The 26,195-nt window shown below is 40.7% G+C and overlaps 1 long non-coding RNA gene across 1 annotated transcript; it reads left to right on the forward strand.

Annotated features, from left to right (window-relative positions):
* The first annotated feature begins 6,084 nt into the window (after nucleotides 1–6,084).
* Nucleotides 6,085–25,535, forward strand: LOC144579420 (uncharacterized). The gene is made up of 3 exons (XR_013526886.1): nucleotides 6,085–6,162; nucleotides 21,254–21,343; nucleotides 25,428–25,535. It is a non-coding gene; the product is annotated as an uncharacterized LOC144579420 (long non-coding RNA).
* The last annotated feature ends 660 nt before the right edge of the window (nucleotides 25,536–26,195 follow it).

The raw sequence follows: 26,195 nt of genomic DNA on the forward strand, positions 1-26,195 counted from the left end.
GATTCACAGCAAACTGGGAAAAGACCATGTAAGGACGCAGTGAGAGGGCAGCCATCCGCAAGCTGAGGAGAGAGGCCGCCGGAGAAAGCAGACCAGCTGATCCTGGTTCCAGCTTTCAGAACGCTCAGTCTGTGGCACTCACCTGTAGCAACGGACACAGACGTATCCTCCAGAACTGGGCAAATCACACTGTACTTCCCATATTATTTTCTTCTTCAGTTGTTACTAGGAAATGGCGGAATATCAAATCTGGAAGGATTTGGAGATCCAGGAGCACCACCACCAGGCAGCACTCACGGGAACGGCTTGCACAGCTTCTCAATATAACAAGTCCTGAAGCTCCACCTCGACTGACTGAATCCGTCTTCAGGAACGGGGCCCAAATTTGTGTATTTACAAAATCTTCCCCCAGAACTTAAAGGACTTCCACTTAAAAAGATCACTGATAGCTCTCACTAAAAAATAAGATTGGAGAGAAAAAAAAAATGGTATCATCCCTGAAGAGTCACTGAGCAGTCAGCTTTGTTGAGAATTCTTTCCAGGAAATTGCCCCACCTGCTTCTCTGAGTAAAGCGAAGTGCTTGTACCTGTCTCCAGTTCACATCACAAGGATTTCTCATCCACCCCTAGGACTTTCCTTGCCAGGAAGTGATGATTATAATAATGGATGTGTGGATAATAATCATAATAGGAGCCGCCATCCATGGAGGACCTTCATGCCAATCACTCTGAAGAGATTTGCATAAATAACTCATTTAGTCCTTACAGAACCCCTGAGAGGCTTGTTATTATCTCAGTTTTTCAGATGAGTAAATGAAGGCTCACAATTAGGTTCATGACAGTATCAGAAACAAAGTGCATCCTTGACTTGGAACCCAAACTCTTGGCCAGTTAAAGTAAACCATGATTCTTTTCAAATGACTCAAAAAGAAAATCTTAGTTTCTAAGGGGATCTCAAGAAAAGACGGTCATATCTCAAAATCTAGCTGGGCATATCTGTGTTGTCCATGTGGGATGAGGCAAACTATGGGAGACCAGGAAGAGATTTAGACCTACTCACTGAAGAGGCAGGTACTGAAGGCAGGTCTTGAGAGGCACCCAGGCCATAGGAAGCATATTGTACTCAAAATGTTGAGAGCACCTGAAAGATGGTGGTCTTTGCAAGTTGGGGCATGGGGTCCACAGGGGTAAGGTGAAGCCTCTATCAGTCCAGAGAGCCTGGGAGTGACATCTGGAAGTCCGTCACCACCGGTATGACTCAGGTGAAGAAACTGGGGGAAGTAGCATGAAGAAGAGGGTACAATGTAGAAGGCTTGGTTTGCATTCTATTCGTTTTGGCTACATGGTTTTGGGTAAAGTTCCTTAGTTCCACTAAGCCCTGTTTTCTCCTTTGCAAAATGGGAATGATAGCCTTGTTGGTGATTGGAAAAATTAGAGGCAGTATGTGCACACGAAGGACTCAGCCCTTAGTGGTCAAGGAGGAAAGAAGAGATCATGATACTTGGAGTCTGACTTGGCCAAAGCGAGGCTGACTTTCATTGTGTGGAAACTGTGGAACAGGTTGTCAGCACTGGGATTTCACTTAGAGCACAAGGCCGAGGTCAAGAAATCATCATCAAGGCACCGATGGACCTGGACTGGCTTTAAGAATGGCCTATTTCAGAGTCACAGAACGTTTGGACTAAGAGCAGCCTACAGGTGAGGGTTAGAATGTGTGTGTGGGGGGCGGGGAGGACTGAAAGCATAGGACGGAAAAAAAAGGCAAAAGTATTTTGTCTCACCATTCCTGTAGGGCATATTTAGATACACGGGCTCATCACTTAAGCAACGCTGGCATTAGGACCAAAAGCACTTCCTGTGGAATCATATGGAGCCAAGTGAAAATTTTTATTTAGCCTATCAGCCTGGGTTTTCTTCTCTATGCTCTTCCTTTCACATCTAGGCTTCAGCTCCTTTGTCACTTATTCATAGTTCCATGCACAGGTGCTTTTCCCACTGTATGTGTACACGTTTTCAAGTCCAGATTCTGTAAAGTCTCACTCTAGGCTTTTATCAAAAAACGCACTTTTTTTTCTTCCTAATTAAGAATATTTATGGTTGCAATGCCAGAATTTCACTGTTGAAAGCTTCTCGATAGGAAGAGTACCTATGATACAATGGGAACTAAAGAAAGAATGTCTTGAAATGGATAAATGGACCAACAAATGGCCAGATGGATGCAGATCAAATGCTCTCCCTGCACACATTCAGACCAGGGCAGGGGAGAGGCGGAGGGCTCATATTTATATTTATGTCTTCTTGGTCATTTTGAGATCTAGCTCCCCAAGCACTCGATTTTATCTGACCTGCCTTTGCTTAACTCGTAGGAATACACTCCGCCCTCTTCTCCCACGATTTCTATCACTTCCATTTCCACAACTCTTCCCTCTTGCTTCTTTCACCTTTCCACCAAATTAGAAGATGGCTGGCTGAGAGAAGATTTGGAAACAATCACACCTTTTATAGTTAAAGAAAAAAAACATTTTACAGATCTTTGAAAGATAAAGTAGAGAAAGTGTCATTATTACCGGGATTAAAACAGTATGTTGTCTGTTTCTAGCATATAGTTCAGAGAAATTCCCAGTCTGGGAATACAGAAGAGCTGTCAGAGGAAAGGTGCTTGGAGTTCTGTACTTCCTCCCCAGCACTGAGCAAGCAGTGAGGGTTACTCTAATCCCAACTCTCTCATAATATCTCTCCAATGAATTTCTTGTCATTATAGGCAGTCCTTTATGCAATCTATGTTTCTATATGTCACACCCTAGAGTGAAACAAAGACCCGCTAAATGCCATAAACCACCCAGAAGCCTTTTTGTTCCTCTGAGGAGACCAACAAATCTATTCTTATTGGTGTTCCTGTTAAACCCTTATAAATACTGGTTAGTTCTCCATGCCCATTTAAGAGACTTTTATATGGTTTTTGAAATCCTCTCCAGCCATATTGCTTTTATCTTTTTTTTCCTTTATTGATTTTTCTCCTTAAGACTTTAATTCACTCTTCTGCAGTTGCTTCAGTCAAGAGAGAAATTCTGCAGATCACATAGAGATAGCATTCCAACCCAGACTGGGTCACACCATCTCACATAAGAATACCAGCGTCCTGCAGATAACCAGTTCTTTCCTGCTTTTCAAGCCCTTTCGGTCTCTCTTTTCATTTTTTTTCTCTCCTTTAGTATTTGAGACTTAATCTTTCTTCAGTCTTATTCTTCATGCTGAGCTCATCCGAAATGTACCAATAATTGCTACCAGCTAAATCTGGTTTCATCATTCTGAAAATTCCTCATTGAAACCAGCCCTGTGGAATAGGAATCTGATCATTCTGCAAGTTAAAGTGACATTTGGCATATAGCTTTACCAATACACTATCATGTATGTATAGATAATTCCTGGGTGGGTTTGGTTATATTTCTAAGAGGTATGGGCATATAACATTGAGCTAAGTGCCTCAGCAAAATACCATTTAATTCTATTAAGGTATCATCTAAGCAGCAGCATTTAAAAAAATCATAGGGCAACTCATCCTTTATAGAGTTTAATCTTCTGCTGAAAAGCATCTTTAGCTTTGATTGCTAGGTAGACCAAGTCCTGGAGACACTAGGAAAATGACTGCCTAATCTCCTTTGTCCTTTAGACATTGTACCTATTAAATTCAACAAATATTTTCTGAGTTCCTGCAATATGCTAGCTACTACGTGAATATAGAGTTAAAAAGGTACTGAATACGGAATTAAAAGAGTCAAGCTCACAGTTAACAGGTGTGTGTCATAAGCACACATAGATTTGTTGCAGCACTACTCACAACAGCAAAGTCATGGACTCAACTCAAATGCCCATCAATGATAGACTGGATAAAGAAAATGTGGTACATATACAGCATGGAATACTATATAGCCATAAAAAAGAACAAGATCATGTCTTTCACAGAAACATGAGTGAAGCTGGAGGCCATTATCCGTACCAAACTAACACAGGAACAGAAAACCAAATACCACATGTTGTCACTTATAAGTGGGAGCTAAATGATGAGAACACATAGACACATAGAGGGGAACCACACACTGGGGGCCCCCAGTAGGTGGACAGTGGAAGGAGGGAGAGGATCAGAAAAAATAACTGATGGGTATGAGGCTCAATACCTGGGTGATGAAACCATCTGTACAACAAACCTCCATGACACAAGTTTACCTATGTAACAAACCTGCACACATACCCCTGAACTGAAAAGTTAATAAATGTATACAAACAAACAAATGGCACGAGAAATCTATATTCTGAAGTATATACTATGATTGATTCAACCTGGAGGATCAGGGAAGTCTTCCTGAAGGAGGTAACATTTAAATTTTAGATTAAAATATCTTCAGGTAAGACCAATAATTCGTTTCTACACAAGGTCTGCCTTTATTCCTCAGGCTGAAGTAATCATCAATATCAATGTCACATTAAGTCACTTATCGTCCTGTAATTTACAAAGGTACTGGCAACATTTCACAATTTATTTCAATTATCCTTGCAATATCATTGAATATTAAAGACAAGAGAGGCACAAGGCATGCCTGCAAAAAAAAAAATGAAGTTGATTTTAGAGCTTCCTTTCCTTTCTCCTGGTATCTTATTTCCTCCCCAGCCCACTGCCATCAACCTTGTATCTTAATCCAGCTCTACCCTGCTAAATGCTAATTGCTAAGTTAAGCATGAATTCCTCATCTTTCATATGTATGCATTTTAACTGGGTGAGGGGAGTCCTATTTGCTGGGAAATGCAGACTAGCAAAGCTAGAGCAGTGAAATGATTGACATCAGGGTTGATATTTGGAGACGTGAGAGCCGTCTAGATCTCTTCCAAAGACTGAGTAGTGTACAAATCCATGGCACTGTACAGTCAAAGTACAGTCAAAGTGTTACTTATTGGGATAAACATTTCCCTTTCAGTGTAAAGGGTACACTGAAGAACAAAAAACGGAGTTGCCAGGAATCTGTCTCTTCACTTCTCTGTTCTGAACTCTCTTACCATCCTACATTAGCTCCTAGTATTTGTTATTAATTTATTAATTAAAATAGTTCAGTTAATATACGCTTGTGTAGTGATTTATAGTTTACCCTCCCGATTTCACGCGATCTCATTTAATCCTCGAAAAAAACCAAGAGATAAGACTGAGGCACTGAGGGGTGGAGAGACTTGGCCAAGATCACACAGCTGCTGGCAGGGCTGGCACCAGCCTGGCGTGTGAGGACCCGGGGTCTGTAACCTCTCTCCTGCCAGGGTGGATGCCCCTGATGTGTGTGAGCTCAGCACACTCCCACAGCTGTCCCCTGTGTGCTCAACTGAAGAAGCCCTTCTCCCAGACCGAGGGAGCTCTTCTGTGTTGAAGGATATCAAAAGGGCTGTGTTCTAAGGCCAGAATTTCTTCCCAGTTCCTCTCAAGGTCCATTCAGAGATGAACGTCGCATTTCTGGAGCCCAGGCACTTCAACTGTTATTATTTTTGTGTTTATTTTTCGTTTGTAGAAAGGGTCCAGGCCATGTTGCATATTTATGACCCCTAAATAGGAAATGTGTGGTGCCCACTCGACCCACCGAATTCTAAGGCTTAAAGGCCCCAGAATCTCTGGATACAAGAAGTCCTCACCCTGCCATCGCTTCTCGAGGGGTGTCAGTGGACTTCCTATGGGATTCTGAGACTAAGTCAGCTGGTGTTAAGAGTTGGCAGCCGGGTCTGCTCCATAGATGGCATTCACTGGCGGCTCCATGCGATTGGAGAGAAAAGGGGTGAGGGGGAGGTGAAGAGAGGAGGAGGAGCCCTCGGCAGAAATCCAAGTTCCGTGGCACTGGCCCCACGGAACTCTGGAAACAGGAATCGGGCTTGAGCTGCGCAGGTTCCAAGTCACAGGGCTTCCATAGCTGGCAAGCGTCGGGCCGGAAATTCAGCTGAATAGAGCCCTAAATGTTTTTTTGTTTGACATTCATGCTTAACAGAAAATGATGAATCCATTAGCAACTCCTTCCGTTGCCAAAAGAAACAGACTTGCACTTGTAGATTGCTTTCATTCTGCGCTATCAAGCCGCTGCATGTGCTGCTTCCACAAAGCTGACAGTCATCTATCATTGCTAAATGGGTTTAGAGGTACAGTCGTCTTTGTCTGGAGTGTGTGGATGTGTCAGCGTGAATGTGACTCATTAAAACAGGCTGACCCAAACAGTTTAAATGGGATTCACAGTAGGGGAAAATGTTTTATTTGAGGTTTGTTTGGAATTATTTTGAAGTTTGTCACTAATTTTGAAAAACAATGGGCTCATTTTCCTAACTTCTTTTTCTTCCCTGAGATGTGTCTAAGAGAACAAATAGCTATATTATGCACTGTTTCAAAAATATGCTCTTTGGGAATGAAAAAAGATTCTATGATGATGAAATTTCAAGAGTTCCCTTGTGCTCTAGAACATTTCACATACTTAAATGACTTCATGAAAAGCCCCCAAGTTTCTCTCTCTCTCCTCAGACCCTTACCCCCAATCCATAAATGACATCTTTGAACATAATCTTTAGACCCGTTTTTCATCATTTCTATTAGCCTTTCAAGGAATGCCTTTTGAAGTCAAAGATTTAACATATGGATTAAATCTTCCATAAAATGGGTTTAAATACTAGGAGAAAAACACCTGGCTATATGCATCTGGGTTCCACAGGACATTGTTTTGTTTTAAATGCTTCAAGATGTTTAATAAAACTGAATATGGCCAAATTCATCTCCAACGTGGGCCTGTGGGCCCTCACACTTGTTTTCTGATGACGCTTTCTGTCTCTCTCATCTCACATTAGTATGAAGCTCCTAAAGCAATAATAGAAGGGCCAATAGCAAAGATTAAGTCCAAGAAGATTTATATATATCAATGCAGACAAAATTAATTGATTAAGAGTTTCAGTGCAACTAGTATAATTGATCTTCTGAGTTTTCTGTGTGGGCACAGAGGGAGATATTCAAAATGTTTAACACTATAAGTCATGGGCACAACCAATCAGAACTGACACCACGGCAGGGTCCTGGAAGCCCCTTGCTGGTGCAGGAGATGAAAGGAGCCCCAGCCTTGACATCAAGGAGGCTGGGACAGTGAGTTGGGGCAGGAGACTCTGAGGGTAGTGGTTATTTATTAACCCATAGAGACGAATTTCAGTATTTTAATACCCAGCTGTACCAGTGTGCATTGGCTGAATTCCAGCCCTATTTTCACTCCTTCATCACATAAATTCCTAGGATTTGAGAAAACAAAACCAGGAATACCTCCTTATGTTGGAGCATTGCACTATAGCTTCCTGCTTTTTTCATGTACAACTCCAAATAAACTGAGTATCTTCTAAGGCATCAGGCACTATTCAAGCTGTTCCCATAGGAATGAATTGTTCAAAGTGAAGAACGAGGATTAAAACATTAAAAAGGGTAAAACAGTAATTATGGTATTATTTTAACATTTTTTAAATACCCATAGTTTCTTAGTCTTCACACCATTTTGCCCAGAAGACTTCTAAATTTTTAGCACTGCAAGGCGCATTCATAGAATAAAATATGTAGAATGTATATTTAACTTATGTCGTATCTTTGCTTTAAGGAGCTAAGCTGAGTTGTCATAATGCTTTGACTGAATTCACCAATTCAGCCATTCCTTAACACCACCACCACTCCCAAAAAAGGTAACTCAAGGCAAATGATATAATACCCATTTGCACAGGAAATGCAAGCAAATGCCATTGTTAAGAGCCTCTAGCCAACCAAAGACCAGCTCAAATGAGGTCTCTTGCATCCAGGACTGCTTTGATTGATTGCCAGGTGATCCCACACAAGTAACATTTATGTAGGAAGAAGAAGGGGAAATGTTAGCACTCTAAGACCTCAGCCTTTAAGGAAGGATAATTGGATGTCTCTTGTGTAACTTAGGCCATTTCAGAGCTTAAAATAAATACACATCAAACATAAGGGAGAAAAAGAAGAATGTATTGCTTTTATTCCATTGACGAAAAGAAAAAACAGTTTCTATTTAAATACATACAATTTTTTTTTTTTGAGATGGAGTCTGGCTCTGCCGTCCAGGCTGGAGTGCAATGGCGTGATCTCGGCTCACTGTAACGTCAGCCTCCCGGGTTCAAGCAATTCTCCTGCCTCAGCCTCCAGACTAGCTGGGACTACAGGTGCCTGCCACCACACCTGGCTAACTTTTGCATTTTTAGTAAAGACAGGGTTTCACTATATTGGCCAGGCTGGTCTCGAACTCTTGACCTTGTGATCTGCCCACCTTGGTCTCCCAGAATGCTGGGATTATAGGCGTGAGCCACCATGCCTGGCCCACAAATATATTTTTAAACATTTGATAAAGAAAGCATAGAAAGACCAAATGGGAGGAATGGGAAGTTATATTCCTTCTAAAGTTGCTGAGAACCAAAACGCAGCACTTTATTTCCTGTTTTCCCAGACAACACCCACTGTAGCAGGAGACTGCATTCCTGTTAGAAACCCCTCTATTCAAGTCTAAAATGTTTTATTTAAATGATAAATTTATATGTTACATACAACTACATCCTCAATATTTAATTATAAAAATATATATATATACTTTATAAGATATTTCAGTACAGTTGCTAAAACTATAACCACATGCATTTTGTTTCATATCGGAAGATACAACGCAGGCTTTGGAGTCAGACTTTACGAGTTTGTAATCTAGCATGACTACTTTGTGGCTCTTTAACCTTGGACGAACTTCTGTCCCTGGCCCCAGCTTAGAAAACAGATGTATTAACATACATGGTGAGGTGATAAGGATGAAATAAGATGTTTGTAAAGTTCCAGTATAATGACTGCTAGAGAGTAGATACTGGGGAGTAGTCCTCCCTCGCACTGATAAATCTGCCTTTTTATCAGTGAACATTTACCTTTAGCAATCAAAGACATTCATTTTTTAATTTGGTCTTTCTGCTGCAAGGTTAGCATTTCCTCAAGAAACAATGCCCATGCAACCTCAGGAATACCTGACCCCTCCTCCTGTTCTTAACCACTCAGAATCTGTCTCCATCCTGGACTGTGTGAAGTTCCCACTGTCATATTTTCTGCTGGTCTTAGAACTTAAGCTACCATTCCCTGCCACACTGATGCCACCTTGTTGATTACATAACCAAGTGATTTCTTTCAGGTGGAGGCGATGTATCTGGGACCTCTGTAGAAGCAGGTATAAGTGACCAACATTTCCCTCCTTTTTAATTTTGAATTTGTAATGAGCAACTACTAGAAAAGGAAGAAAATTGTCAAATAAAACAACATTAATTCATTTATAAAATCACATTCACTAAGAGCCGACTCCACCCTTGACTGAATCACAAATGGAACTAAAATCTTTCTTGGTTCTCATATTATGCTTCTCCATTACTAGTTTAGGTGCTTGTCGCCACCAGCTGACATGTACTGAGCGCCTACTACATGCTGGATACGGAGTAATTCAGACACAATTGCGAATTGTGTCTACTTCAAGTCTTTCTGCTTCCAGTCTAGTGGTTTTCAAAATTTAATGTGCAACAGAATCACCCGGAGTGATTGTGAACACATTGATTACTAGACTACTCCCCCAGGGTCTGATTGAGGAGGTCTGTGTAGGGGTCTGAGAATTCACATTTTTAATCTATGGGTTCTGGTCTCGGAAACACTTTGAGTGAGACCACTTTCTATGTTGCTTCTAATCCATTTGTCATAACCATCACACGTGTTAACTTGCTAAAATGTAATGTCATTCTGTAGAGTAAAAACCCTATTTGGTTCTCCAATCCATAACATAAAGCCTTATCAAACCCTTCGGGATCTGCCATTCAAGGTCACTACTTTTCCAGCCTCTCCCTCTGATGATGGTTACACATGATAAAATACCCCCACTATACTGTTTCTTTCTTAGTTAAGTTTAATTCTGTGCCTATCAAATATTGTATTGGCCCTTTTGGTTCCTTGGAAGCTAAAAGTCTTGAACTTTGCATTTATAAAACAAAAGAAGAGAAGGCTTATCTGTTGCCTTTTGTAAGTATATTCGCTCAGTGGGCACACAAAGCAAGCCTTTAGAGTAGAAAGAAGTAATGGCCTATGGAAAAGAATCCTGCTAAAAAGGCCAAAACACTGAAAAAAACTCTTCAAAAATATGGATTTAATGGCACTCACCTGTAATCCCAGCACTTTGAGAGGCTGAGGCGGGCAGATCACAAGGTCAAGAGATTGAAAACATCCTGGCCAACATGGTGAAACCTCGTCTCTACTAAAAATACAAAAATTAACTGGGCTTGGTGGCGTGCACCTGTAGCCCAGCTTCTTGGGAGGCTGAGGCAGGAGAATCGCTTGAACCTGGGAGGCGGAGGTTGCAGGGAGCTGAGATTGCATCACTGCACTCCAGCCTGGTGACAGAGCTGGATAGATAGATAGATAGAACGATAGATGGACAGGGATTTAAATTGAAGAAGTATCTGATCACACCAGTCAATTTAAATATTCATCAATAGGCTGTTTTTCAATTATGTGTCTGAAGATAGTAACAGGAAAAGAGACATCACTGTGCAAATATTAATATCACACACAACTGCATCAAAAAGATAAAAAGAACACTAGCTTTCATTTTCATTCAGTGAGATTAACCTAAAATAACCACTGTAGTTTTGTTTGAATTTACTGAAGTTTCAGTATGCGGTAATGACTATGAAGAAACATTCAAAGTATTATACCCCTTTTTACTGGGGCACAACCTCTGCGTGTTGACATACTTTGTGAGAAATGTTGTTTGAAATATGCATTGAAATAAAGCATCTCCAAATAACTTGAATAAATACCCTCATATCATAAAGAGAAAAACTATGCTAGTGGATTGTTAAAATCATCTAATTTGGAGGAACTGAAGGTAGAAGAGGAAACAAGGAAAAGGCAGAGAGATTATATATTATGGACAGATAAAATCATGAATAAGGGGAGGACTCAAGATGGCACTGTGAGAACAACCCAGGATTGAAGCTCTCGCTGGATGCGCAGAGAGGGTGAGTCGGGGACGCATTTCCAGACGGATATTAGTTGCCCACAGAACGGGGAAATTCCCAGGTATAAAAGAGACGCGGGACACCAGGCAGAGGTCTTGGCTGGTGTAGCCGGCAGCCGGTGCGGCTGCGGCCCGCGCTGGAGCACAGAGGCGTTCCACAGCGCTCCATACAAAAGCGCACTGTTACGGGTGCCCTGTTGAACCAGCAAACTGAGACCTGAGAGGGCTGAACTTGAGACTGAATGGGACTTGGACAGTGAGCCAGCCCAAGAAACCCCAGGGACACAGCGTTTGGGGTAGTGCAGTGCGACAAACAAAACGGTGATTCCAAACACTCCCGGTGAGGAGGTCTTCTTAAAGCGCAGCTCCATGGGGGAGGGGCGTCCGCCATTACTGAGGCAATCAGCCCCTACTGAGGTACACGCCCATTGCTGACGCAGCCTGCCGTTGCCGAGGCAACCCGGTACAACAGAGAGACTCTGCCGCAGGGCGTAGCCCGTGGCAACAGGGCGGAGACCGCAGCAGAAGGGCAGAGCCTGCAGCAACAGGGCGAACCTCACACCAGCAGGGCGGAGCCTCAGCAGGCAAATAGTGACTAGACTGCCTCCTAGCTCAGCACGACAGCGAGGCAGACACTCACAAGGAAAGCCCCAACCCCCCTCCCCCAGACAGAGCATCTGAGAAAAAAAGGGTTTTTTTATGAGTTATGTTGCAGCAGAATTAAACATAGCAGCCTAACAGCCCTGAATGAACAACAGAGCTCACAGCTCAGCACTTGAGCTCCTACAAAGTACAGACTGTCTCCTCAAGCAGCTCCCTTACCCCTCTATATCCAAAAGACTGACATTTGGCAAGCATCATTCTGGGACAAAGATAGCAGAAAAAGAAACTGGTAGCATCCCTCGCTGTTCCACAGCTGCTATAGGTGCACCCCAGACAAGCAGGGCCTGGAGTGGACCTCAGCAGTTGTACAGTGAAGGGGCTAGACTGGTAGAAGGAAAACCAAGTAACAGAAATACTTCATCATCAACAATCTGGGTGTCCACTCAGAGACCCAATCGAAAAGTCAGCAACTACGCAGACGACAGGTGGATAAATCCACAAAGATGGGAAGAAACCAGCACAAAAAGGAGGAAAACACCTGAAACCAGAACACCTCGCCGCCTAGAAAGGACCAAAACTCCTCACCAGCAAGGGAACAAAGCTGGATGGAGAATGACTGTGACGAAATGACAGAATTAGACTTCAGAAGGTGGATAATGAGAAACTTTTGTGAGCTAAAAGAACATGTTTTAAATCAATGCAAAGAAACTAAGAACCTTGAAAAAAAGATTTGAGGAAATGATAACAAGAATGGATACCTTAAGAGAGGAATATGAATGAATTAAAGGAGCTGAAAAACACAATATGAGAACTTCGCGAGGCATGCACAAGTTTCAATAGCCGAATTGACCAAGCAGAAGAAAGAATATCAGAAGTCGAAGATCAACTCAATGAAATAAAACGAGAAACCAAGATCAGAGAAAAAAGCACAAAAAGGAATGAACAAAGTCTCCAAGAAATGTGGGACTATGTGAAGAGACCTAACCTACGTTTGATAGGCGTACCAGAATGTGACGAAGAGAATGAATCCAAGCTGGAAAATACTCTTCAGGACATCATCAGGAAAATTTCCCCCACCTAGCAAGGTAGGCCAACATTCAATTGCAGGAATTACAGAGAATACCACAAAGATATTCCGCAAGAAGAGCAACCCCAAGGCACATAATCGTCAGATTCAACAAGGTTGAAATAAAGGAGAAAATACTAAGGGCAGCCAGGGAGAAAGGTCAGGTCACCCACAAAGGGAAGCCCATCAGACTCACAGCAGATCTCTCGGCAGAAACCCTACATGCCAGAAGAGAGTGGGGGCCAATATTCAACATCCTTAAAGAAAAGAACTTTCAAGCCAGAATTTCATATCCAGCCAAACTGAGCTTCAGAAGTGAAGGAAAAATAAAATCCTCTGCGAACAAGCAAGTACTCAGAGATTTTGTCACCACCAGGCCTGCTTTACAAGAGCTCCTGAAAGAGGCACTACACATAGAAAGGAACAACCAGTACCAGCCATTCCAAAATCACACTGAATGCTAAAGAGCATCAACGTAATGAAGAATCTACAACAACTAACAGGCAAAACAGCCAGCTAGCATCAAAATGGCAGTATCAAATTCACACATAACAATATTAACCCTAAATGTAAATGGACTAAATGCACCAATCAAAAGACACAGACTGGCAAATTGGAAAAAATCCAAAACCCATCAGTGTGCTGTATCCAGGAAACCCATCTCACATGCAAGGATACACAAAGGCTCAAAATAAAGGGATGGAGGAAGATTTACCAAGCAAATGGAGAGCAAAAGAAAGCAGGAGTTTCAATTCTCATCTCTGATAAAATAGACTTTAAAAGCAACAAAGATCAAAAGAGACAAAGAAGGCCGTTACATAATGCTAAAAGGATTGATACAACAAGAAGAGCTAACGATCCTAAACATATATGGAGCCAATACAGGAGCACCCAGATACATAAGGCAAGTTCTTAATGACTTACAAAGAGACTTAGACTCCCACACAATAATAGTGGGAGACTTTAACACTCCACTGTCAATATTAGACAGATCAACCTGACAGAAAATCAACAAGGATATCCAGGGCTTGAACTCAACCTGGAACAAGCAAACCTGATAGACATTTACAGAACTCTCCACCCCAAATCCACAGAATATGCTTTCTTCTCAGCACCACATCACACCTACTCTAAAATTGACCACATAATTGAAAGTAAAGCACTGCTCAGCAAATGCAAAACAACTGAAATCATAACAAACAGCCTCTCAGACCATAGTGCAATCAAGATAGAACTCAGAATTCAGAAACCAACCCAGAATCGCACAGCTTCATGGAAACAGAACAACTGGCTCTTGAATGTTGACTGGATAAACAATGAAATGAAGGCAGAAATAAAGAAGTTCTTCGAAACCAATGAGAACGAAGACACAACATGCCAGAATCTCTGGGACACATTTAAAGCAGTCTCTAGAGGAAAATATATAGCAATAAATGCCCATATGAGAAGAATGGAGAGATCCAAAATTGACACCCTATCATCAAAATTGAAAGAGCTAGAGAAGCAAGATAAAAAAAACCTCAAAACCCAGCAGAAGACAAGAAATAACTAAGATCAGAGCTGAACTGAAGGAGATTGAGACACGAAAAACCCTCCAAAAAATCAATAAATCCAAGAGCTGGTTTTTTGAAAAGATCAACAAAATAGACAGACCATTAGCCAGATTGATTAAGAAGAAAAGAGAGAACAACCAAATAGATGTAATAAAAAATGATAAAGGGGAAATCATCACAGATTCCATAGAAATTCAAACCATCATCAGAGAATATTACAAACAACTCTATGCACATAAACTAGTAAACCTGGAAGAAATGGATAAATTCCTGGACTCCTGTGTCCTCCCAAGCCTAAACCAGGAAGAAGCTGAAACTATGAATAGACCAATAACAAGGGCAGAAGTTGAGGCAGCAATTAAGAGCCTACCACACAAAAAAAGCCCAGGTCCAGACGGGTACACAGCCGAATTCTACCAGACACACAAAGAGGAGCTGGTACCATTTCTTCTGAAACTATTCCAAATAATCCGAAAAGAAGGAATCCTTCCCAAATCATTCTATGAGACCAATATCATCCTGATACCAAAACCCGGCAGAGACCCAACGAGAAAAGAAAACTTCAGGCCAATATCCATGATGAACATAGATGCAAAAATCTTCAATAAAATATTGGCAAGCCGAATGCAACAGCAAATCAAAAATCTTACTCATCATGATCAAGTAGGATTCATCCCGGGGATGCAAGGCTGGTTCAACTTACGCAAGTCTATAAACGTAATTCACCACATAAACAGAACCATAAACAAAAACCACATGATTATCTCAATTGACGCAGAGAAGGCATTTGACAAAATTCAACAGCCCTTTATGCTAAAAACCCTCAATAAACTCAGTATCGATGGAACGTATCTCAAAGTAATAAAAGCTATTTATGACAAACCAACAGCCAATATCATACTGAATGGGCAAAAACTGGAAGCATTCCCTTTGAAATCTGGCACTAGACAAGGATGCCCTCTTTCACCACTCCTATTCAATATAGTACTGGAAGTTCTAGCCAGAGCAATCAGGCAAGAAAAAGAAATAAAGGGTATTCAAATAGGAAAGGTGGAAGCCAAATTGTCTCTATCTGCAGACGACATGATAGTATACCTAGAAGACCCCATCGCCTCAGCCCAAAAACTCCTGAAACTGATAAGCAACTTCAGCAAAGTCTCAGGATATAAAATCAATGTGCAAAAATCACAAGCCTTCCTCTACACCAATAACAGTCTTAAAGAGAGCCAAATCAAGAACGAACTGCCATTCACAATTGCTACAAAAAGAATAAAATACCTTGGAATACAACTCACAAGGAACATAAGGGACCTCTTCAAGGAGAACTACAAACCACTTCTCAACGAAATCAGAGAGGACACAAACAGATGGAGAAACATTCCATGTTCATGATTAGGAAGAATTAATATCGTAAAAATGGCTATACTGCCCAAAGTAATTTACAGAATCAATGCTATACCCATCAAGCTACCATTGACTTTCTTCACAGAGCTGGAAAAAACCACCATGAACTTCATATGGAACCAAAAGAGAGCCTGCATAGCCAGGTCAATTCTAAGCAAAAAGAACACTGTGGGGGGCATCACACTACTGGATTTCAAACTATACTACAAGGCTACAGTAATCAAAACAGCATGGCACTGGTACCAAAACAGAGATATAGACCAATGGAACACAACAGAGGCATCAGAGGCAACACAACATATCTACAACCATACAATCTTTGTTAAACCTGACAAAAACAAGCAAGGGGGAAAGGATTCCCTGTTCAACAAATGGTGCTTGGAAAACTGGCTAGACATGTGCAGAAAGCAAAAACTGGACCCCTTCCTGACACCTTACACCAAAATTAACTCCAGATGGATTAAAGACTTAAACATAAGACCTGGCACCATAAAAACCCTAGAAGGAAATCTAGGCAAAACCATCCAGGACATAGGAGTAGGCAAGGACTTCATGAACAAAACACCAAAAGCATTGGCAACAAAAGCCAAAATAGACAAATGGGACCTAATGAAACTCCACAGCTTCTGCACAGCAAAAGAAACAGTCTCTAGTGTGAATCGGCAACCAACAGAATGGGAAAAAATTTTTGCAGTTTACCCATCTGACAAAGGGCTGATATCCAGAATTTACAAAGAACTCAAACAGATTTACAGGAAAAAAACAAACAAGCCCATTCAAAAGTGGGCAAAGGATATGAACAGACACTTTACGAAAGAAGACATAGATGAGGCCAACAATCATATGAAAAAATGCTCATCGTCACTGGTCATCAGAGAGATGCAAATCAAAACCACATTGAGATAACATCTCACACCAGTTAGAATGGCGATCATTAAAAAGTCTGGAGACAACAGATGCTGGAGAGGATGTGGAGAAAAAGGAACACTTTTACACTGTTGGTGGGAGTGTAAATTAGTCCAACCATTGTGGAAGACAGTGTGGCGATTCCTCAAGGCCTTAGAAATAGAAATTCCATTTGACCCAGCAATCCCATTACTGGGTATATATCCAAAAGACTATAAATCGTTCTACTATAAGGACACATGTACACGAATGTTCATTGCAGCACTGTTTACAATAGCAAAGACCTGGAATCAACCCAAATGTCCATTGATGATAGACTGGACAGGGAAAATGTGGCACATATACACCATGGAATATTATGCAGCAATCAGAAATGATGAGTTCGTGTCGTTTGTAGGGACATGGATGAATCTGGAGAACATCATTCTCAGCAAACTGACACAAGAACAGAAAATGAAACACCACATATTCTGACTCATAGGCAGGTGATGAAAAATGAGAACACATGGACACAGAGAGGGGAGTACTAAACACTGGGGTCTATTGGGGGGAAAGGGGAGGGTCAGTGGGAGGGGGAGGTGGGGAGGGATAGCCTGGGGAGAAATGCCAAATGGAGGTGAAGGGGAGAAAGCAAACAAAACACACTGCCATGTGTGTACCTATGCAACTGTATTGCATGCTCTGCACATGTACCCCAAAACCTAAAATGCAATAAAAAATAAAAATTAAAAAAAATCGTGAATAATAAATACAATTTTTCTCTTGCCCATAGGTAAGAGAATTCTATTCTCTGGAATCTTGTTGTGTTCATAGCTGTTATTTTTAAAAGCATCTTACCCATGGGCAAGCTTCTACTTCTACCACTGTAGAGAGGTGGAAAAACATCAGTAATGAAGACAAGCTTAATAAAAGCACCTTGGAGTGTATGTGTGTGCATGGGTGTGTATAAGAGGCATGGTGAGAGGCAAGACTAAGCCTCCGTTATTTTCAATATAATATGTATTTTTGTTTTGTTTTGTTTTTATAGATTGTTCATTTACTATTTAAAAACCTTTCTAGGCCGGGCATGGTGGCTCATGCCTGTAACCCCAACACTGGGAGGCCGAGGCAGGCGGATCACGAGGTCAAGAGATCGGACCATCATGACCAACAGGGTGAAACCTGTCTCTACTAAAAATACAAAAATTAGCTGGGCATGATGGCACGTGCCTGTAGTCCCAGATACTCGGGAGGCTGAGGTAGGAGAATTTCTTGAACCTGGGAGGTGGAGGTTGTAGTGAACCGAGATCACGCCACTGCACTCCAGCCTGGTGCCTGGTGACAGAGCGAGACTGTCTCAAAAATGAAATAAAATAATAAAAACCTTTCTTTGACATTATTCATAGAGGGCCAAAGAGTGTGTCCCTACATTTGCAACTAAAGAGTCAGAATGAGAGGGTGGTTTTCCGATTCCACCTGCTATGTCAGCCAGCAAACTGGCCATATTCAGGCTGTCCACCACGGCTGAGGTCTTGAAGACTCTGGAAGAAGCAGTTGTCTAGAGGTGGTATTTGTGACCAACTATCATCAAACAGTGTATTTGTAAGATGAGTGAATGAATCCCATGAATGACATCTGATGACCACTATGTCTTCAAGCCACTGGAAAGGCAGCTTGAAAAGATCAGCCTAAAATTAAACTTTCTGTGATAATGCATATTAAACACACACATACACAAGAGTAATCATATGCATAGATCCTTTAGCAGTGGCCTGGTATGTGCAAAGAACACTGGATTTAGAGTCAGGCACACCTGGGTGTGAATCCCGGCCTTCCAGCAGAAACTGTAGATGTGTTCTCTGGCTCTGTTAATTGTGAAACAGAAATGGTGCTGTGTTGCAATTAAGAATGCCAATATATAGTAAAAATACCTGGAACTGTGTCTGGCACACAGTAGGAACACAGCAATTAACAACAATAGCAGCAGAACAAGACATAACTTGATAATTTTTTTTTTCTGAGATCGGGTCTCATTCCTGGAGTGCAGTGGCATGTTCATAGCTTACTGCAGCCTCGAACTCGTGGGGTCCAGCAATCCTCCCACCACAGCCTCCAAAGTAGCTAAGACTATAGGTGCATGCCACCATGCCTACCTAATTGAAAAAAAAAAATGTAGAGACAGGATCTCACTACATTGCTCAGGATGGTCTCAAACTTCTGGACTCAAGTGATCCTCCTGCCTTGGCCTCCCAAAGTGCTGAGATTACACACAAGAACCACTGCACCTAGCCTGACTTGAACTTTTACATACAGTGTTCCCTGGAGGTCAGGCCAAGGGTGGACTGAACTTCTAACTTCACATGCAAGCATTTATTTTACACTAAGATTGTGTAATGCACACTTGCTGTATAAAGAAAAGAATGAATGAGACAAAATTAAGCATACTTCTCTAAAGATTATCAGGCTGACAGAATGAAAGATTTCTCGACAGCTGCTCTGCCAGATATATCAATAAATATTTTTCAAACACCTATGAGGTGTAAGATACTGGTCTTAGAGCAAAGAAAGATGACTACAAATGATATTAACTTTATAAACACAGTGGCTTAACCTCAACAACCGTGACTTCAGGTACAATCATCCACAAAGATTTCAAAAATTACGATGCTCAGGCTGCACCTCAGATCAAATGAATTAGAATCTCTGGGAGTGGGATTCAGACATCAGCGCTTTTCGACGTCCCTCTGCTGATCCAATACGTAGGCAGATCGAACGGAATGGTCTAGGAGTTAGGTGGTGAGATAAGATGAATATGGGGGAATAATAATAATGTGAATGATAAAGGAGTATTAGTGGAAAAATAAGTATTGGGAATTAGAAAGCATCTAGCAGCAAGAGTATCTACACAGAAATTTCAAGAAGGAGTCAGCCTTTGAGCAAAGCTTCCAAAGATACTGGATTAATACAGGTGAAACATGGACAGACATGAGGTCCATGGCAGGGTAGCGGCAAGGTTCCATGTGAAAAGACAGGAGATACCAGTAGAGTCTTGAGTACGTAAGGAGCAATGACGGACTCAGCTTTATACTTAAACTTTCATTTCCACACAACAACCCTGCCCCTGCCACATTTAAGTTCAGTTTTACAACTATTTGGACAATCCTGATAGCCCAAATTTCTAGATTTTTTTCTTTAGATCTTAAGTTCAAAGAACACAGACATTATTCAACAACTCTTAGATATTTTTATTCTATATCCTTACAAAGGATTTAAAGTGACTTACAATTTTATAGCACTTGTAAAATAACAATCATTTTGAGGCAGAACAGAAATCACCTAGGGAAAAAAAAAGCAGTATTGTGCCAGGAAGCTAGAATGATATTGTTTCTGATATTGAGTACTAAATATAGCCCTGAGATTCCTGGCAGTCAATGCAACAAGGGAAATGTGAAGCCTCACTGTCTTATAAAGGAAGGTATGTAGTTTATTTGAAAAGGGAAACGCTATCTTATTGCTAAAGTCTAGGAGGAATGGATTACATATGGAAAGCACATTGCATAATATAATGAAAAATGCCCTTCACTCTGTTGTTCATCCACAACTTGGAGAACTCTGCTCATTTCAACTCACTCTGAGACGAAGTTTTCTCTATCCATTTTTAATTCACCTCTATTTGCTAAGATGAATCAGACCAAAATGACGTGCCCATTCTATTTAGAGAAATGTACACTTGTTACAATTGCTCAACGTGGGAGAAAATACCAGCACTGATCTTTCCACTTTCTAGCTTTGTTGATGTATTAGCAGACACATTCTGTAAACCTTGTATTTTAATTCCTCTTTGGTGCCAAGCACAATGCTTAAAGAATCATTTGCCCACCTATATTGTTCCAAATGCATCACATTCTTAAAAGAAAACATGGTTAGTAAAACCCTCTTGAAATTTAAGGCATTTGAAGGAGTTATATTCTTAAGGCACTAATTCACCATATTAAGGTACATAAGCAAATTCTTATAAGCTTTCACACGCCCAATTTGGCAAGGGATAATCCATATGAATAGTCCTTTGTTTTCACTCTGAAGATGTGTACAGGTTTTCACAGAACTCAAATTGATTCTAGCAATTATTTAAAATTCCTCAGAAACACCTTAAATCTCATATCTTCATTTCTGAGTAGGGACAATGCCAAAAAGCCCACAGCTGAGTACTTTTAGATTTAAGGCAACATCCCTTTTGACAGCCTTTCACACAGATCCCAGCAAACTGCAATTCATACAAATCACACACACCTAATGTCTCGCTTTCTATGCCCTGATGGGGAAATCTTGTGGGTGACTAGTGGAAGACGTGGCAATAATTTCTTGAGAGGGATTCAAAGTCAGTCCTACTCAAAAACAATGCGACAGGCAACAAGTCATGTTTTAAATAGAGGGTTGTACGTTGAGGTCTATTATTGCGTTGTCTTGTAAGATCACATGTCAACTTTTTTGTCACTTTTAATTATAGCTATAGCAGCAAATTATCTCACACCTATCTAAACGTCTACATCTGTAAAGTATTGCCCTGTATTAGAGAAATGCTACTCGTAAATATACTGAGTTATTTGCTAAGAATGCACCTTATGTTGAACTATGCTCTTGTTTCTTCTTTGCACCAGCAGCTTGTCATGGACAGTAACTAGATGGAGTTCAAGATTTAGTCACTGAACATGAACAGAAGGTTACGGAAACAGTTTTACATGGAAATGCAGGTCAGAATCAACTCACTGAATTTTCTGGAACAGAGATGGCAAACATGGCTATACGCACTAATGCTGTTTACAGAAAGTGGACATAAACTAATTGATCACAAATGTTGTTCTCTGAGAGTTTGGACATGGTCACAGAACTCCCTTAAACCAAGGACATTATCTAGACATTAAAAGGAGCACTTTGGTGAAACTTCCTTCCCACCCCTCTGGTACGTTCTCAGATTGGCATAGGCCTAGGCGGGAACCAACCCAACCCATCTTAACAGCCCAACTCGAAATTGCATAGACCCTTTCTTTTCTTTCTTTTTTTTTGACACAGTCTTGCTCTGTCGCCAGGCTGGAGTACAGTGACGTGATCTTGGCTCACTGCAACCTCCGCCTCCTTGGTTCAATCGATTCTCCTGCCTCAGCCTCCAGAGTAGCTGGGACTACAGGATTGGGCCACCACACCCAGCTAATTTTTTGTTGTCGTTGTATTTTTAGTAGAGATAGGGTTTCACCATAATGGCCAGGATGGTCTCAATCTCTTGAGCTCATGATCTGCCTGTGTAGGCCTCCCAAAGTTCAGGGATTACAGGTGTGAGCCACTGTGCTGGGCCTGAATAAATAAATCCTTTCACAAACATCTTCAGCAAGTGACCAGTCAGCTTGTTCTTGAACATCTTCAACAAAAGGCTGAGTGAACCAGCCACATGCACAAGGGTCCACAAACTCATGTGCAAAAAGACTGTACGATGAACTGATTCTAAATAAGTAGAAACAACTAGAAAGTTTATGAATTACCTTCCAGGTAGACTTCTATTGCCATGACTTACTGTTCACTCTTACTGCAGCCCTTTGAAAATAAAGGGAGTGGAGGTGGAGATTGGGAGGAGGTGAGGTTAATTGCTTTGTACTTTATTTCCTGAGAAGAATATTTCATACCTAGGAGTGAACTCCCAACTCTCTGGCATACTTACATTGCAAGGAAGAGTTTGTAGAGCTCTCTAAGGATAGGGCAATCTAAAAATTCTCTTAATAAAGTGAAAGATTAGTTGGACAGGGTCCAGGGATAGAAGGGTCTGGGGAAGGGGCAGAAGTCCCATGCCTTGCGGCTCAGTTCCCACCATTATTATTCTTGTCTATTCAGTTCCCTTATCTAACTTCTGTGACATCAAAACCCCCCCTTCATTTTCTCTCCAAAATACTCGATCTTATTGAACTACAGAAATTTATGCTAATACTTTATACTTAAACTTAACTGACTAGCACTTTCAGAAAACATTTGAATACAAAAGAAAGACTTGTTCATGTAAATGAATCTCTAATTTTTGAATGAGTCTCTAATCACAAAGTTTATCATCCCTTACTTTCCCCACCCGAGTCAATTAATGTCCCAGGAAATAAAATCCATTGTATTTGTTACCATTTCATGAATTGCAGCTAAATGCTATGCCTTTCCCAAACCTTAAAAGTTGCTGTGCCTTTGAGCATTCCAGTGTCCATGAACACTTGAAAATCTTTCAAAAACTTCTATTTAAAAATATTGTACCCAAGAAGATACAAATTCCAGCATGGGGGGGGGCAGTTAAATAGCAACTTGCCCTGTGAAGTTTCCAACTATTCTTCATTCAGCGTAGATCTTAACCAGAGGTTAGTTTTTTTACCTGCAAGATGCAGATACTCAAAAGCAAAGACACAGTCATGAAGGGAAGTAATACCTGAACTTCTAAGATCTAAACGATTCAGGGATTATCTGATTGTACTATTGGCCAAAAAGACTGCAGTGATGAGTCTAGTGTTCCATGTGAATTTTATTGGCTGAACCACATCATTTTTATAGTCAAGGATATTTGGAAATTGTAACTGTGAAAATATACCAAAGGTTTTTTAAAAATGTATAAATATGGTATTTATACTATCTCATCTGATAGCTATTCCAGATATTTATAGGAAACCCCTTTCTTCAAATGATTGGTGAGTCATAATCATTGATGTGCTTTAAGACTAATATAAAGCAGGCAGAATGGAATAAAAGTTAAGTCATACCCCCAGTATTAAATCTGGAGCTGATCACTTTTATGCCCAGGATTTCATTCAGCCCCTTCAGCTAATAATAATAATTAATGGCATGCCTCAAAGATTAGAAAACCAGCTCCTCTGCATCTCAAATAAGCCAAGTTTTACAAGAGCACAAAGTATGAACAGGTAATTTTTGTTACGAAAACGTTCATATTTTTCTTTTATATAAAAGTAAAATGATCACATCTCACATTCAGCTGATTAGAACATATCAATCTCTGATCAGCTGGTACTTTCAGAGCAGATTCTGGAGGACATGTCCATCCAACAAGTCTATACGTGTGGTATAATCTGACTTTATTTTTCCCCTAAACCCTGGGGCAAAATGTCACCTTCTGCTACCATGCTCATTCAAAAATAAGAGGCAGATAGTTGTCCCTATGGTGAGAGAGTCTCATTTTACCCCCTAGTCCATTTCCAACCTGTTCCTAAATTACTAAGCACTGGAGCAATGCATCGAAGAGCACAGGGAGATGCTCTTAAGGTAACGAAACCAAACACCATCTACCTAGAACATGTTGTGTCGGCTTGGAAATAAGGGTGGAATAAACCCTTAACTTTCTACTCCCGTCCTTCTAGCTGACCACCTAACAACTGTTCCAGTTTCTAAGTTACAGAACCAGGTCCTCAATCTACACAAGAAAAATTACCTCCCAGGGCTGGAAGTGACTTTCTAAGGCTCTTGCAGTTTGGGCATAAAAGTATTTTTTAGTATGTTCAAAAAAGTATATTTGGACTTTTTCACATCTTCATTATGCCATATTGAAAATCAGCAGTTAGACATACATTCTTTAGAAACTATTTTAAGTGTCTATTAGCTATAAAAAGCAATTACATTTCTTTAGAGCGTCTAAGAATCCAGGAGGCCAGAACAAGATTTTTCCCTCAGTCATGGTTTTCAAAGGGTCGGCCAAGAGAATTGGGACAGGCTGCATTCCTTACTAATAGTCCACCACAACACTCTTTAATATCCTGCCGAGAAGAATCTTTTACTTTGAAATTTAAAGTCTCATCTGACAGGACCCATGCCTGCAGGAGCCTCAATTTATCTGCTCTAGAGTAAGAATGGCAAAATCCAATCTGAGAATCCAAACCTTTGTTTCCATGGTGAGGTTTCCAAAAAGCTACTGAACATTCAATTCTGCCCACTATAGTTATGGGGTGAGGGTATATTTAAGAATCTACCTTAAGTTAACACAAAGGCACACAAAACATCAGTCATTTCTGCAACTAGAAGCAGGGTCATTGTGGATGACATTATATTTACCTTGAAAGGTATTGGGATTGTGTGCACCTGTTAACTTTTCTGAAAAATGAAGGGGTTGAACTAGATGATCTCTGGGGTCCATTTTAGGTTTATACTTTAAATAAGAGGTTAGCTGGCACTAACCTTGATCAAGTCACTCAGCTTCACCAATGTGTAAGTTTCCTTCCAGTTCTAAAACCAATCCACAAATCCCCATATAATTTGAGTGTATATTTTTTTCCTTTAATATAAACAGATAATTTTAGAAATAAGGTTAGTGTTCTCCTTACTATCTGGGAATGAGGCGGAAGGTGAAGGGTAAGGAGCAACTTTTTGTTCCAGTAGTCACTTTTACAGTAAAGATGGGCAAATAAATAACCAGAATTCAGATCAAGGAAAATGGCCTTAAAAGGGTAAAATTATGGTAATAAAATAAGAGAATAACAATAGTGAAAAGCAATATTTACCATTGAAACTAATGTCATAGGTCTTTGCCTGCTTGCCTTTTTAATGTCAAAAGTCTCTTCCCAAGCAGCCTTACGCTTTTCGATGAATATACAACAAGCTTTTTCAAGAGCTATGACTTGAAAGTTAGGTAAACTTGGGCCCAGGATGAGACTTCCCTATAGACTCGGAGATACGTTAATTCACCTGAGGCCCATGCAACAAAGTAAGATTCATGAACGTGAGGCAGTGTGATGTCATAAGGATGTGCGATTTGGGTTTAGCCGGCCCAACCAAAGCGAACTTGGCACTCCGCACTCTGTTCTTTTCTAGCTGTGAAGTGGGACAGTGCTTTTCATATCTCTGGGCTTTGGTTCCATCACCTGTAAAATGATGAATTATTACCTTCCTGAAATTGTTGTCACAGGGATTAAATGACATAAGGAGGTAAGTGGTACAATTTCAATAAATAGTTGAATTACCTGTTGAATTTATTCAATTTCAACTCAATAAATGTTTACTAATGGCCTACTTACTACATGCCAGGTACTGCATAAAATGCTATAGATTAAATGATGGGGAAAAATCCATCCCTATGCCATTGTTACTCTCTGAATAGAAACAATCCAACATGGCCACTGGCATCTGAAGAACTGACTCATCAGATTAGATATCAGATGCTATACTGCTCATTTGTTCCGTAGCATAATCCTTAAGAGGAAATGGTTGTTTAAACTGTGCAATTACACAATTCTTCAGAGGCATGATATTCTCCTTCGCTCAAGAAATCCTGATTGATCAACTGCTATATACAGAACACAAAAGTCTTAGCTATAGTTTTTGCTGTTAGGATGTGTATACTTCAATAGGGAAAGAAGATATTAACCTACAGCAAGTGTCAAGAAAAAAAGGCAACGAATTAAATTCAGGAAATGCTGACTATGTCTTCAGAGTTCCGCTAGGGCATCTAGAGGATAAAGTGGGAAATGCATATGGCTTCCATCCTCAAGGTATCTACAGTCTATTGGAGAGAAGGGAACTAAGGCACATAATTTGCTACTACAAAAACAGTGCGTGATTCTATGCTAGATGAATCAATGA

This window comes from Callithrix jacchus, chromosome 15 (genome assembly GCF_049354715.1).
Source record: "Callithrix jacchus isolate 240 chromosome 15, calJac240_pri, whole genome shotgun sequence".
In the NCBI taxonomy this organism is placed as follows: Eukaryota; Metazoa; Chordata; class Mammalia; order Primates; family Cebidae; genus Callithrix; species Callithrix jacchus.